Here is a 15,970-nt window from a genome sequence, read left to right as displayed (position 1 = left end):
TGTCGAAAAAAATAATGATCATGTAAATACAATCAAGTTTTACCGAGATAAGGGACAAAGGCAATATATTAAACTTTCATGCCTTATATTTTTTCACGATGAATATAACATGCATCTAATAATAACTGTCTCAATTTTTCGATATTAGGATCAAACATAAGATCCTATACTTCTTTGATCATGTCGAAAAAAATATATAACTATCATGTAAATACAACTAAGTTTTACCGAGATGAGAGACAAGCAAATATATAAGACTTTCATGTCCTATATTTTTCCACGATGCATATAACATGCATCTAATACTAACTGTCTCAATTTTTCGATATTAGGATCAGGCATAAGAAGATCGTATACCTCTTTCACCATTTGTAAAAAAAATAATCATGTAAACACGACCAAGTTTTACCGACATGAGGGACAAAGACAAATATATAGGACTTTCATACCCTAGATTTTTTCACGATGAATAGAAAATCATCTATTAATAACCATCTAAATTTTTCGACATCAGGATGAGGCACAAAAAGATGGTATACCTCTTTTATCATTTGTCGAAAAAAATAATCATGTAACCACAACCAATTTTTACCGAGATTAGGGACAAAGACAAATATATCAGACTTTCATGCCCTATATTTTTTCACGATGAATACAACATGCATCTAATAATAACCGTCTCAATTTTTTAACATCAGGATGAGGCATAAGAAGATCCTATACCTCTTTCATCATTTGTCAAAAAAAATAATCATGTAAATACAACAAAATTTTACCGAGATGAGGGACAAAGGCAAATATATAGATCTTTCATGTCCTATATTTTTTCATGATGAATACAACATGCATATAATAATAACCGTATCAATTTTTTGACATCAGGATCAGACATAAGAAGATCGTATACCTCTTTCATTATTTGTCGGAAAAAAAAAATCATCATGTAAACAACTAATTTTTACCGAGATGAGGGACAAAGACAAATATATAGGACTTTCATGCCCTATATTTTTCCACGATGAATACAACATGCATCTAATAATAACCGTCTCAATTTTTTTTACATCAGGATGAGACATAAGAAGATCGTATACCTCTTTCATCATTTGTCAAAAAAAATAATCATGTAAATACAACCAGGTTTTACCGAGATAAGGGACAAAGACAAATATATAGGACTTTCATGCCCTATATTTTTTCACGATGAATACAACATGCATCTAATAATAATCGTCTCAATTTTTTGACATCAGGATAAGGCATAAGAAGATCATATACCTCTTTCATCATTTGTCAAAAAAAATAATCATGTAAATACAACCAAGTTTTACCGAGATGAGGGACAAATGCAAATATATAGGACTTTCATACCCTATATTTTTTCATGATGAATATATCATGCATCTAATAATAACCGTCTCAATTTTACGACATCAGGATCAGGCATAAGAAGATCGTATACCTCTTTCATCATTTCTCAAAAAAAATAATTATCATGTAAGCAACCAATTTTTAGCGAGATGAGGGACAAAGGCAAATATATAGGACTTTCATGCCCTATATTTTTTCACGATGAATACAACATGCATTTAATAATAACTGTCTCAATTTTTTGACATCAACATGAGGCATAAGAAGATTGTATACTTCTTTCATCATTTGTCGAAAAAAATAATCATCATGTAAATACAACCAAGTTTTACCGAGATAAGGGACAAAGGCAAATATTTAGGACTTTCATGTCCTATATTTTTTCACGATGAATTAGGCATGACAATCTAACCCGCCCCCGTGAGTACCCACCTAAACCCGCCCCGATTTGAATGAGAAAAATCCGTGTTTATCGGGTTCGGGTTTGGTTTCGGGTTTTTCCCGATTGATAAAATAACTGTCTCAATTTTTTGACATCATGGTGAGACATAAGAAGATCGTTTATCTCTTTCATCATTTGTCAAAAAAATTAATCATGTAACAACAACTAATATTTACCGAGATGAGGGAGAAAAGCAAATATTAGAGCTTTCATGCCCTATATTTTTTCACGATAAATACAACATGAATCTAATAATAACTGTCTAAATTTTTCGACATCAGGATGAGGGATAAGAAGATCGTATACCTCTTTCATCATTTGTCAACAAAAGTAATCATCATGTAAACATAACCATTTTTTACCGAGATTAGGGACAGAGACAAATATATATGACTTTCATGCCCTATATTTCTTCACAATGAATATAACATGCATCTAACAATAACCGTCTCAATTTTTCGACATCAGGATCAGGCATAAGAAGATCGAATACCTCATTCATCATTTGTCGAAAAAATTAATCATCATGTAACCACAACCAATATATACCGAGATGAGGGACAAAGACAAATATATAGGACTATGATGCCCTATAATTTTTCACGATGAATACAACATGAATCTAATAATAATTATCTCAATTTTTCGACATCAAGATCAGGCATAAATAGATCATATACATCTTTCATCATTTGTCAATTAAAATAATCATGTAAATACAACCAATTTTTACGAAGATGAGGGACAAAGGTATATATATAGAGCTTCCATGCCCTATATTTTCTTACGATGAATACAATATGTATTTAATAACAACTGTCTCAATCAAAACAGTACTAAAATATGATAAAGGTTTCGTATTATTCTAAGGACTCTTTCTAAAAGCCATTTGTCTTTCTTATACAATTGCAACTTTATCAATTACTTTAAATTAATACTCATATGATGTAACCAATTCTTAAAGAAAACTATTTTTTGCATAAAAATATTTTATCACCTCACCCTCTTAATATTGCTTTTGGTGCTATGTTTTCTAGACTCAAAATACTTATCCTGAACCACAAAAGGAAGTGGGGTATGCAACCAAAAGACATAAACAAGAATTAGGTTGACCGAGAAAATTTGGAGTCATGCTGCTTACAATAGAGGTAAAATCCTAAAAAGAAAACTTTAGAACAAAAAACATGCACATAGATACAGTAGCTATGCAGAATCCTAAAGTGCTCCATCACTTTATCTTTCCTTCCTTGCATTTTGGTGTTATACAAGAATTATATTCTTTTTTCACTCCAAGTATACTAGCTAGCTTGGTTTTTATTCACAAATTTCTCTCAACATATTCTACCCCTTATTCCTCCTTTGGCTTTCATACACTTGCAGCCTAGTAAGCCCACTCCTCTTCTAAGCATAATATATATATATATATATATATATATATATATATATATATATATATATATGTGTGTGTGTATATGTATATAACAATGATTGACCAATGTGAAACAGGATAACACTCAAAAAGTCAAAAATTATTTCAGCCACAACCTTAAACGATATATCGTCAACCATATATGCATCATCATTGACTTAGCTTGTCAAATACATGCTTCAACAAATATACATTTCTTGCAATCATTTTTGGATTTCTATTCGCAGCCACAGGCTATTTCAACTTCATACTATATATTTTTATGATCATTCTTTTCACATCACAAGTTTCACAAATGCTGAAACAATATAATTATAATAGAAGTTTTAAGCATAAATAGGCTGCAACATTTAAATTAACTCAGGGCTAGAATAGTCTCACCTTTCATGCATTCCATCTCATCTCCCTTCACAACTCTATCAATTATTGTTTGGTTCAAATTTTTGGGGAACCAAATTCCTATCCTGTAAAAAGCAAACAATGCATCAAGGAAGTAAAAGTTCCAAGTTCAATTCTCATCCTAAAAAGAGCAAGGAGTGTAAAATTAAACACACATAAAAGACAAGAAGAAAAAGCTAGCAAATGACTATTAATATCTAAGAAATAGTATTGATAAAAAAAATTAAGGAAATCTTGTAATGAATGGCATTAGAAACAGATTTGGCTTAACTCACTCCCAAAAGGCCAACTCAAGGGAAGATGATTGACAAATTGCGATAAGGAGTAGTCTAGCCATATTCCTAGCCAATGTAGGGCTTTTAACAAACACATCTTACATCTAGAACTACACGTCTAGTATATCCTATTTGAAGGAGTGAACATTTTCAAGTGGTCCAATACTTGCTTGAGGGAAGAGGATTGTCCAAGTCTTAAAAGGAACGTTCTAGCCATATTCTTAGCTTGAGTGGGATACAAAACAAGATTTTAAACAAAATTCATATATTTGATTTTGGGTTGATAAATTGATTTTGAGTTGAAGGAACTTTAGGTAGCTTTTGTTTTCGATAAAAATATTATACTAAATTTTCCTACTAACTTCCTTTTAAAAAAAAGGTCAAAAAATAAATCACATTCATTTAAGGAAAAAATTGGATTAAAATATTATAATAATTAGTAATAATTATTATAGTTTTACAATAGTATAAAATAAATTGTTACTAAATATAAATTAAAAAAACAAATGTATAAAAAAATTATCAAAATAAAAGAAAAAAAATCAATATATATATATATAATAAAAATAATGAAAATTAATTATCGATTTCATCTTAAATTTATTAGTTTTAATAATATTTTTACATTTTAAGTGGATAGTATTTGTTAATTTTTTTAATTATTATTATTTTTTTTTATTGGATAATATATTTTTCTATATCTTCAAATAATTTAGGGATATTAAGTAATAGATAATATTTTATCTGCTAATTTCATTAAATTTTTATTATATCAGTTTTAATTCATATTTTTAAGATATATAAATATTTGTAATAAAATAAATAAAAATATTAATAAATGATTGACATTTTAAAAAAATTAATTAAGCTCTAATTGATGAAAATTAATAAATAAAAACTATTAATAAAATGAATTTATTGATAGAATTGCTAGGTTTTAAGCATAAAAAATGCTCAAGATTAGCCTGGTAGAAACATTACAAGATTAGCATAGAGGCAATACATCTTCAGCATTCTAAAAAACAGGAAAAAAAAAACAGAGAAAATTAAAACAAAACAAATGAACAATGCAATTCTGTATGATTTATAAATAATTTTAACAAAAAATTGTGTATGCTCCAATTCCCCTTAATGGATAGATACTACGTTCAAGTTAAATTTAGAAATGGCAAGAAAATCATTATGGAATTTGGCACGTACCTAGGACAACTAAAATAGTGTAATCTTGTGAGACATCAGGTGGGATCTCAAGCCTTTTTCACTTCAAGCCAACAGCTGCCACAACCAATAGGAAAATATGCATGAGTATTTAAGTAAAATAATAAATATGAAGTATAAATTTATAATATGTGAAGAGAAAATTTGGAGTTTGCTCCTTACAATAGAGGTAAACCGCCTAAAAAAACAACTGTAGAACAAAACAAATGCACATAGATGCAACAAATATGCAGAACCTTTATCTTTCCTCCCCTAGTTCCATCACTTTATCTTACCTCTTCCTTCCATTTTGGTCTTATACTAGTATATCCTATTTGTAGGAGTGAACATTATCAAGTGGTCCAATAGTACTATACCAATATATAGCATAATGCCACCTTGTTGACTTCTAACGAATATCTTTCATCCATAAGTGGCCTGTCAAGCACCATTGGAAAACAATGTCAATTATATCATAACATTCAATGTCCATGGATCCAGAGATGTTAAACATTATTTCCTCTACACAAAGTGTTAAACTGCTTCACTTAAAGGTTCAATGAAGACAGCCCTAAAAATAAAATTGAGCATTTTTAGTATGTAACATGGCCATTCTGTTCTTACCTCTATTCCATAATAACAAGTGTTGCTATGCGTGGAAGGAATGAAATTTTTGATTCCATGCTTCAACTTCATAGAGTCAGAAATTTCCATTCCAGTCTAGAGAGGTAAATGGCCATATTTTGTTGGCTAGAACAAACTAATGTTTGTTTTAGTGCCTGTTCAGTTTAAAATTTGGTTAAATTGATTTCAAATTATTAGAGATGATCAAGAAGTTTGTCTAATTTAACTTGAATTACATATTTACATTGGAATGTGTGCTTTTCATTGGATTTCAAATCATTAGAGATGATCAAGATGTTTGTCTAATCTAACATCAAAACAAAATTTGGAGTTTGCTCCTTACAATAGAGGTAAACCGCCTAAAAAAACAACTGTAGAACAAAAAACAAATGCACATAGATGCAACAAATATGCAGAATCTTTATCTTTCCTCTTCTAGTTCCATCACTTTATGTTACCTCTTCCTTCCATTTTGGTCTTATACTAGTATATCCTATTTGTAGGAGTGAACATTTTCAAGTAGTCCAATACTAGCTTGAGTGAGATACAAAACAAGATTTTAAACAAAAATCATATATTTGATTTTGGGTTGATAAATTGATTTTCAGTTGAAGGAACTTTAGGTAGCTTTTGTTTTCTATAAAAATATTATACTAAATTTTCCTACTAACTTCCTTTTAAATAAAAGGTCAAAAAATAAATCACATTCCTTTAAATTTAATTTTGAATAAAATCAATTTTGCAAATACTTGCTATTACATTTTACCAAGAGATAAGCTGCATTCAAGCACTCAATCTGTTTTACCATTTACCAAAGAACAAACTCTTTTTATCAAGTCCTAACTCTTGAAGACGCATATCAACACAAAGTATTTGAACAACCAGCCAAGCCTGGTAGTTTTAAGAATTTTGTACAATACAAACCTAATTTTATACAATAGAAATTTTTCTCAACTCAAGATAAAACATCAAGCTCTCCAGCAGAAAATCTATAGAATGGAAAGAGCAAGGAAAATTGAAAACAGTCTTCAGGAAAACATTTCTAAATAGAGTTAAGACACTATATAGCATAGCAAACAACTTCAAAATAGAAAATGAGTGAAAATTGAAAACAGAGTTATGACACACTATATGGCATAGCAAACAACTTCAAAACAGAAAATGAGTTTACTTTTACCGTCATTTATTTTTATAGAGACACATATTAATTGTTTTTCTTGTGACCCTTTCTTGCAACCAGCTAACTGATTTCCTTTACATTTTTCTCTGCCTCAATTTATAACTACCTAACTAGTTAACTACTTAAAAAAATTCCTTATAGGGCCTAAATAATGATGGTTAGATTACTTGATTACTTGGGTGACTATCCCCTATGAAATAATGTTCTACATCGAACCTTCAGGCTTAGTTTTGGACCAGGCCTAGATATATTGGCCCTCGTTTCATTGTGATTGATCTTTCATTCTTGTGGGCTCCCTATTTCTCTCTCACAACTATGTTCCTTAAAAGGCATAAACATAATTTTTTCACTCTTCCAAAAAATTGCAAACAAGGCTTTCATTTTTGCGTCACCCTCTCAAGTTGTCTGCAGAAGAACTATTTAGCTAATACTTTAACTATAGAAACTAATACTTTAACTATAGAAAAAATAATATTGTAAATTTTATAAAGCACCTAATCATCTGTGTGACAAAACTTTCTTAGACAAAAGAATGTATGACAGAACACTCAGGCTCCAACAATAAAATAATTTTTTTAAAATAATGAAACTAATAAAAACTTGGAACTTATTCTTCAACAAGAGAAGTTAATAAAGATGCTCTAAAGGCTAAAGATGTAGAATTGAAAAGAAATTGAAAAACCTTGCCTCAAAACTCAAGAGGTCCTGCCATTTTGAGTTAAGACAATTAAAGGCACACATCGAATAATAAATGCAAAAACTATGTTCATATCTTACGAGACAAATGGATTGAGTCTGAGGAAAACAAACCATGGAAACAACTGTATTAGGGAAAAATTTGGAAAATAATGTCATACTTGTAGAGATTGGAGATTCATGAAACAAGAACACGGAATCAACCCAATTTGGAAAATAATGTCACACATATAGACAATCAAAAAGAAAGATAAAGAACCGAAAAACATAAATAAAAAAATATATATCTTGAAACAAGAACATGGAATCAACCAAAATATTAAATGTGGAAATTATCCAAAAAAGGAACAACATTCACTTCAAATTTCCTCCACATAGACATCTTCCTATATTCATTTTGATTTAAATAAACTTTCTCAATATTCCGGTTTTAAAAATGAAATTAAAATTTTGAATTATAAAAACTAAATTAAAATCTTTGCTAGTCCTCAATAATATAGAGGGCAGAAAAAAATTCACAGAGCAATGAATAGAAATATTGATGGTTGAGCTGTAGGTATAGCAAAATCAGCCAATAATTCGGTAATATGCACCGGAATTCAGAAAATCACAAACCCTTCAACAAACAAACATACAAACACATATACAACTCTAAACACATCTTGAGAAAAAAGTGTTTATACATACATAAGAAGGGTAAAATACATATATGTACTATAAAAGAAACATTACATAACTTGAGAAATTATTAATAAATTATATCAAAGCTAAAAATGACAATAAGAAAGAAAGCCAGAGAACTGAAAATTAACAAAGATCATGATATGAAAACATGGAATTGGTAAAATTAAGCAGAGAACCAAATTCATGAAACAGAGTTAAGGTAAAGAACAAGTGAGAGATAAACATGCAATCATTTCAAAGCCAAAAGAAACAATCAAAAAGAGAGTCAAAGAACCGAAAAATTTAAAAAGACAATGAAACGAGAACACGGATTTGACGAAATAAATCAAAGAAATAAAAATGTGAAAGAGTGAAAGATAAACATGCAAGAAAATAACGTTAGAAGAAAGAAAAAGCTAAGACCTCAGCGGGTAACCCGTTCATGGAAAGCATAACCCATGGCCGTAAAACCTTAAAATCAGACATGACCCGGTAATGTGAAGGAAATGAAAATTTTAAAGGGTAAAAAGTGTGCAACGTCTCACAATTTGGCTGTAGCAGTTTATGAAAAATCTAACCTTCGCTATCTTTTTAATGAAGAGTAAATGTGGAATATTTCTTATTAATATTTTTCATATTTTAAGTTGATAATATTTGTTAATTCTTTTCTCCTTTAATTGTTTTTGTGAATAGTATATTTTTTCTATATCTTCAAATAATTTAGGGATGTTAACTAATGCATAATATTTTATCTCCTAATTTCATTAGATTTTTATTAGTCAATATAATTCATATTTTATTATATAAAATAGTTGTAATTAAAAATAAAAATATTAATAAATGATTGACATTTAAGATAATTACTTAAACTCTAAATTAATTAAAAAACTATTTGTAAAATGATAAATATAATTATAATAAAATTAATTTTAATCGAGAAAAAATTAATTTTTTAAGATAAATTTTTAAGATTTATTAGGATAAAATTAACGTTTAGGTGCCTATTTATAAAATAAAAAAAATAACATTTAGGATAAGTGAATACTTTTTTTCCTAATTTTATTATTTTTAGTTGTAATTTTTCTTGGCTAATATTTTTTAATATTTGCTTTATATTATTAATTTTATCCAATTCTTTTTCTATTTTATTATGGGTAATTCAATTTTAAAACCGGTATATTGAAAAAGATTATAAACTAAGAAAAAGTGTGTTACTGTCGCTCCTTTTGTGCCTATTTGAACGATGAGATGTTTCATGTTCACTATCAGAAGAGACTTCACTTCTGAAGTGATATAGTGAACAAAACGGATTTCATTTTCCGATAAATTTTCATCAGTCGTAATTATAATTCATTTTACAATTCACATCATTACCAAACATCGAGCACAAAAAAATGCCAAAATGAAATGGAACAAAAAGGATTCCAAGAGAGATCAAAATGTTGCAACATGAACATTCATCCCATTCCCCAGTCCCCCTTACAATGGTCGAAAATTATTACTTGTATTCTTCTGATAAACTAAGATTCACGGATCGTAAAGGATGTGAGAACACAAAGCTATAAAAATTGCAAGGTCCATAAATCCTTTGAAGCATAGCACATACATGATAATAATAATAATAATACAAAATAATATAATTAAAAGAAATGCGTCTGTTATCAGAGATGGAGGACGAAGAGTATGAATCGGAATGGGAAGAATGGCGGTGATGCCTAAGGGATTGTAAATATACATTCGCGCTCGTACATTTATTCTTAATCGGAAGATTGGGATTAAGATCAGAGATGGAGTTTTATGCGTTCTAAATTTTATTAACTCGTAAATATACATTCGCATTGGTATAACGCAATGGAAAATGCAGAAAGCACAACGAATAAAAGTAAAGTACCGTGAATCATGTTCGCGACGGCGAGGTAGCGAGAACGAATACCGCGACGGCGAGGTAGCGAGAACGAATACCGCGACGGCCTTTCGGAGTTTGGTAATCGGCGTCACGTAGTTCGGAGCCGTCATGCTTGTCGATGCTACTGCTATCGCCACCGTCAACCAATTCGCGTTTCACCGCTCTCATGATGCAGTGAGGGCTTGCAACCGAGCGAGGAAACAGTGAACACTTGACGGATTTCGATGCATAAAGAAGAAAGAGAGAGTAAAACGAACCAGGAGGAGCACGAGAAGCGCCAAGGATTCCAAAAGACTTGCGAGGCACGTTTTCGTGCCGCGGCCTTTGAGTTTTAATTTTTAAATGCTCCGTTTTCTATTTCTATTTATTCTTTAACACGTGTGAGGAAGGTGTGTTTTTTTGTTTAAATTTTTTTACTTCCATAGGATGAATTTAAAAGAGGGAGAAACTTTTATATTAATTTAATTATTTTTTTTATACTTATATTATCTAACTTCTATATATATAATTTAATTATCTAATTTATTAAAATTAGCATAAAAAAGCCACTTCTTGCCTGCATTGTATTAAAAAGAATTAAAAGAAAAAATGAGAAGTTACTCATAAAAAAATAGTTATTAAAAAATAAATAAAAGATAAAATGACTCATGTAAAAATGAAAATCAAAAGTAATTATTGTAAAAATGATTTATTAGTTTCAAATTCTTAAATTTGATTAAAAATATTTTTTCTAATTTTTTAACATAAAAGAGTATAATGGTCCAAAAAAGTGGAGACTAAGGTAGTTACCAAAAAGGGTAATAATAGTATTAGTATTAGTATTAGTATAAACTGGAGGGACCAGACACTTTGTGACTTTAATAATTACACACAACTTATATTATCTAACTTCTATATATACAATTTAATTATCTAATTTATTAAAACTAGAAGGGCGGAGGCACTTTGTGCCTTTAATAGTTACACTTACACACAAACAAATATTATAAATTATGGATGTTATTTAAAAAAAATATAAGAAGATTTTTTTTATATTCAAGGGGTATAATTGTCTACTAAAAATGGAGATTAAAGGAGTGGTTACCAAAATATATCTCCTTTATAATATGCATATAATTATGGACAGTTATTTAGAAGAAAAAAAATATAATATTTTTTTTATATTCAAGAAGTATAATCGTCTACTAAAAATTGGAGATTAAATGGGTAGTTACCAAAATATATCCCCTTTATAATATACTAGCAGGAAAAAGGCACTTTGTGCCTGGATTGTATTATAAAAAATTAAAAGAAAAAAAAAAGATGTTAGTCATAAAAAAGTAGTTATTAAAAAATAAATAAAGGATAAAATAATTCATGTAAAAATGAAAACCAAAAGTAATTATACCCTTTTATTTTAAAAAATTAGAAAAAATATTTTTTAATCAAATTTAAGAACTTTAAACTAATAGATTAATCATAATACCAATTAGATCAATATACTTTTATTATTTTCTTTTTATTTTTATTTTATTTTTAATAGAGGCACGAAGTGCCTCGATTCTACTAGTGGGGTCGAGGCACTTCGTCCCTCTATTAAATAATAAAAATATATTAATTTAATTGATATTATAATTAATTCATTAATTTGAAATTCTTAAATTTGATTTAAAAATATATTTTTTAATTATTTAAAATATAAGGGTATAATGGTCAAAAAATGTGGAGACCAAGGTAGTTACCGAGAAGAGTATCCCCTTTATATATTAGTATAGATTAGTATAGATAGTATAGATAATCTATTAATTTTAAGTTCTTAAATTTGATTTAAATTTTTTTAATTTTTTAAAATATAAGAGTATAATGGTCAAAAAATGTGGAGACCAAGGTATTTACTGAGAAGAGTATCCCCTTTATATATTAGTATAAATAAGGGTATAATGGTCAAATAACGTGGAAATCAAGGTAGTTACTGAGAATGATATCCCATTTATATATTAGTATAGATAAGGCACTTCGTGCCTCTATTAAATATAAAATAAATTTAAAATTAAGTAAGTGTTATAATTAATTTATTAGTTTCAAGTTCTTGAATTTGATTAAAAATATTGTTTTTTTTAGTATATAGACACCATAAACTTTAATTTTATTATAATTTATCCTTAAATTTTATCATTTTTACAAATAAACACATTTATTGCATTTTCATTAAATTATTTATTTTGTAAGTCTCTTATATTACATTGAGATTAAATTTCTAAGATAAAAAAATATCAATCATTTATTTAAATCACACTTGTTTATTTAAATCACACTTGTTTATTCATTTTATTTTCACACACACACAAAATTAAAGTTGAGGATGTTTATTTGTAAAAAAAGTAAAATTTAAGGATTAATTAAATTAAAATTAAAGTTTATAATGTCTATTTATAAATTAGATAAAGTTTGAAAATTAATTAGGATAAAATAAAAATTTATGATACCAATTTATATAAAAAAGTAAAATTTAGGGTGATTGATTACTTTTTTTCTTCTTTAATTTATACAATGATTAAACATTTTCTTTTACATGTAATTAAAATTTATAATTGATTATATATATATATAAATAGTCTTTTTACATGTACAAATGAATATTTTAAAATATATAAGTTATATTTTAGGTTTATAATATATAATTTATATTATAGTAAAAAATTATTTATTAATAATTTTTTTAAATATTAATATTTAATTTATAAATATTTATAATAAATAAAAATTGAATTAGATAAAAAGTTAAAAGAATTTTTACAAATTATTTCATAGATAAAAAACTCTTGTAATACCATTCAAGATAATAAATAGTTTGTATTTAATATATAAATGTTGATTATAAAAATAAATATTAAACTTATTTAAGAAGAGCAATAAGTATAATTTTATATTTCCACAAGATAAATGATTGATCAAGATATCCTCTTTAAATTTTAATACACAAATCCATTTCTATAGAATATACAATCAAATTTAACCAAAATGCTATGTAACAAGCCAAATTTATTTATCATCCAGCAATTAACATTCTAGCAACTTCTAAGTGTGAATTTTATATATATATATATATATATATATATATATATATATATATATATATATATATATATATATATATATGTATATTTTGGGCATATTATGTCTATTTTAAATTGAAAATGCCGAGTCCTATGTTAAGATATCTCTGTTATCAAAATCTGATATAACGTGAAAAGTAAGAAATGCCCTTCTTATACACCTTAGGGGAGGGGAATATGGAACATATGCAATACCCACTACTCATCAAAGCAACAGTGAAACAACACTGCTCAAAGTATCCAACTTGTCAACAAATGGAGGTATTAGTGATACAAAATGTTGACAATACAGAAGAACATTGATCAATGGAAGAAGGAAAAAATGGCATCTGCTAGGTGATGAGATATTCCTGTTTCATAGATTGCTCATGTTGGCCAATTTTTCATCTAATATTTTTAGTATTTACTATTCATCTCTGCAACTGTGAGTCAAATATTAAATTAATTATGTTGATAACTTATTCAATAAGAATTCATCACCCCCATATTGCTGCACCGCCTCAGAGAATAATTTTGCTTTTTTTTTTTCTGCATTTCCATTATGAGTAGCGTAACTAGGGATGGCAAATAAACCCGTACCCGTGGGTAATACCCGAACCCGTCCCGACTTTGACGGGGAATACCCGGTTTGACCGGGTACGGGGACGGGTACGGGTAAAACCCGATAAATTAAACCGGGTACGGGTACGGGTACGGGTATGGTGTCATACCCGTACCCGTACCCGTACCCAATTTAATTATATTAAAAAAATTTAACATTTTATTATATGTAATTATTTATTATAATGTGAAATATTTTTAATTGTATAATTATTAAGAAATCTCTTGATTAAAATATGAGATAAAGAAATAATCTAATTATAATTATAATATAATAGAAAAATAACTTTAAAATATTATATATTTTTTTTTGCAAAAAAAAAATAATTTTTTACGGGTACGGGTATACCCGATACCCGACGGGGACGGGGATGGGGATAAAAACCACATACCCGGCGGGTACGGGTACGGGTACGGGGATAGATTTATGTGACGGGGACGGGGACGGGTATCATAAAACCCGTACCCGACCCGCCCCGTTGCCATCCCTAAGCGTAACCATTAAGAATTATTGTATGAATTGGAGTTTTAGTTTTCTTAGCAATTAAGTATTAATATTTTTTTATTATATAATGTCTATAAAAGACAGCGTATGCATATGTACTGCAAGAACTAAATGAATCATTTTTGATTGAAATCCAATTGAATCAATCGTGTGAATTTCAAAACCTCTTCCTCCCTCTTTTTCGTTTTCGTTGTGTATGAATATTTTTATCTCATTGATAATAATTGGCATCAAAGCTTAAAAACTTGATGGTAGTGTAAGTAAAAAAATATTTGAGTGTGTAAGGAATAAGAGTGTTTTCACTTTGTCTTAAAAAAAATATAGGTGTTATATTTTTGAGAGAGAAATATAACTATTATTTACAATATTATTTGGTGAGGTTCCAAGTTAGAAGAAAAATTAGATTTTAGCTATTGATAAATTTCGATGGCTATACATTTGAAAGTTCACAATACTTGAAATTTTATTGAACCAAGGTTAGCAGAAGGAGTTGATGAATGATGATACTGTTAGGAGGAGAGACTAGTTGATGCTATCACAAAAATTCACCAAACAGTAGATTGATCTAGTTTTGGCAAAATTGCACATGCCAAAACATTCAAAGAGGCGTGAAATGTTTTGAAGTTATTATATAGAGTAAAGAAGACTCAAAAATATAAGCTGCAATCTTTATGAAGGCAATATGAAAGGTAAGAAGTGTACAATTTTAAATTCGTGAAACAATACTTTTCATGAGTTACAAATCTCCTCAACAAAATGAGAGTATATGGAGAAGATGTTTTTGATAGTAAAGTGGTGGAAAAAATTCTTTGAACGGCGTCAATGATGTAAGATCCTTTCATGACTACAATAAATAAATCCCATGACATAGACACCATGATTGTAACAGAGTTGCAGGGAAGCATCAAAAGTCACGGGAGTAGAATCTTGGAAAATATAGAAAAAGTAAATGAAGAAGCGTGAAAAAGTCAAGTAAATCTCAACAATATAGTTGAAATCAATCAAGTGATTGTTGCACTTTTGCTGTCGAAGTTGAATACATTGCAGGATCCGATTATACTACATAGGTAGCATAATTGAGAAGAATTTTAGAAGTGATGCACCAGAAGCATATTACCCCTACCGAAATATTTTGTGGCAACAAATTCACAATTGCATTGAGTAAAAATCTTGTTTTTCATGGGCGATCCAAAGACATTGATATTCAATTTGACAAGATACGATTGTCCATCTGAAGAGCAAGTTGTAGATATTTTTACAAAGTCGTTGAAAATCGAGTGTTTTTACAGGTTGAAGAAAATGCTCAAAATAATACATGCTTGATTTAAGGGAGACAATGTGAGTCAAATATTAAATCAATCTTGTTGAAAACTTGTTGAATAAGAATTCATCATTGCCCATATTGTTGCTTTGCCTTCGAGAATAATGTTTTTTAAATGTTTTCAGTTTCTTAAATTTAAGATAAATATATTTTTAATCCCTCTAATTTAAAATTGATTCTTTTAGTTCATATGATTTCAAAAAAAATCTCATTTTAGTCCTTATACTTAAATTTTGTTAAAAAAAATTGTCAAACATTTTTACATAA

At 28.4% G+C, this 15,970-nt stretch overlaps 1 long non-coding RNA gene across 1 annotated transcript; it reads right to left on the bottom strand.

The window, feature by feature from the left end:
* Positions 1 to 3,267: 3,267 nt before the first annotated feature.
* On the bottom strand, positions 3,268 to 10,610 carry LOC109801755 (uncharacterized). The gene is made up of 5 exons (XR_014433595.1): positions 8,700 to 10,610; positions 5,738 to 5,892; positions 5,491 to 5,551; positions 5,117 to 5,191; positions 3,268 to 3,706 (listed from the first exon to the last, which is right to left on the bottom strand). It is a non-coding gene; the product is annotated as an uncharacterized LOC109801755 (long non-coding RNA).
* Positions 10,611 to 15,970: the final 5,360 nt, after the last annotated feature.

Source organism: Cajanus cajan, chromosome 4, assembly GCF_000230855.2.
Source record: "Cajanus cajan strain Asha chromosome 4, NIPB_CcT2T_4, whole genome shotgun sequence".
Classification (NCBI taxonomy): domain Eukaryota; kingdom Viridiplantae; phylum Streptophyta; class Magnoliopsida; order Fabales; family Fabaceae; genus Cajanus; species Cajanus cajan.
This window is presented reverse-complemented; position numbering and strand designations above follow the sequence as displayed.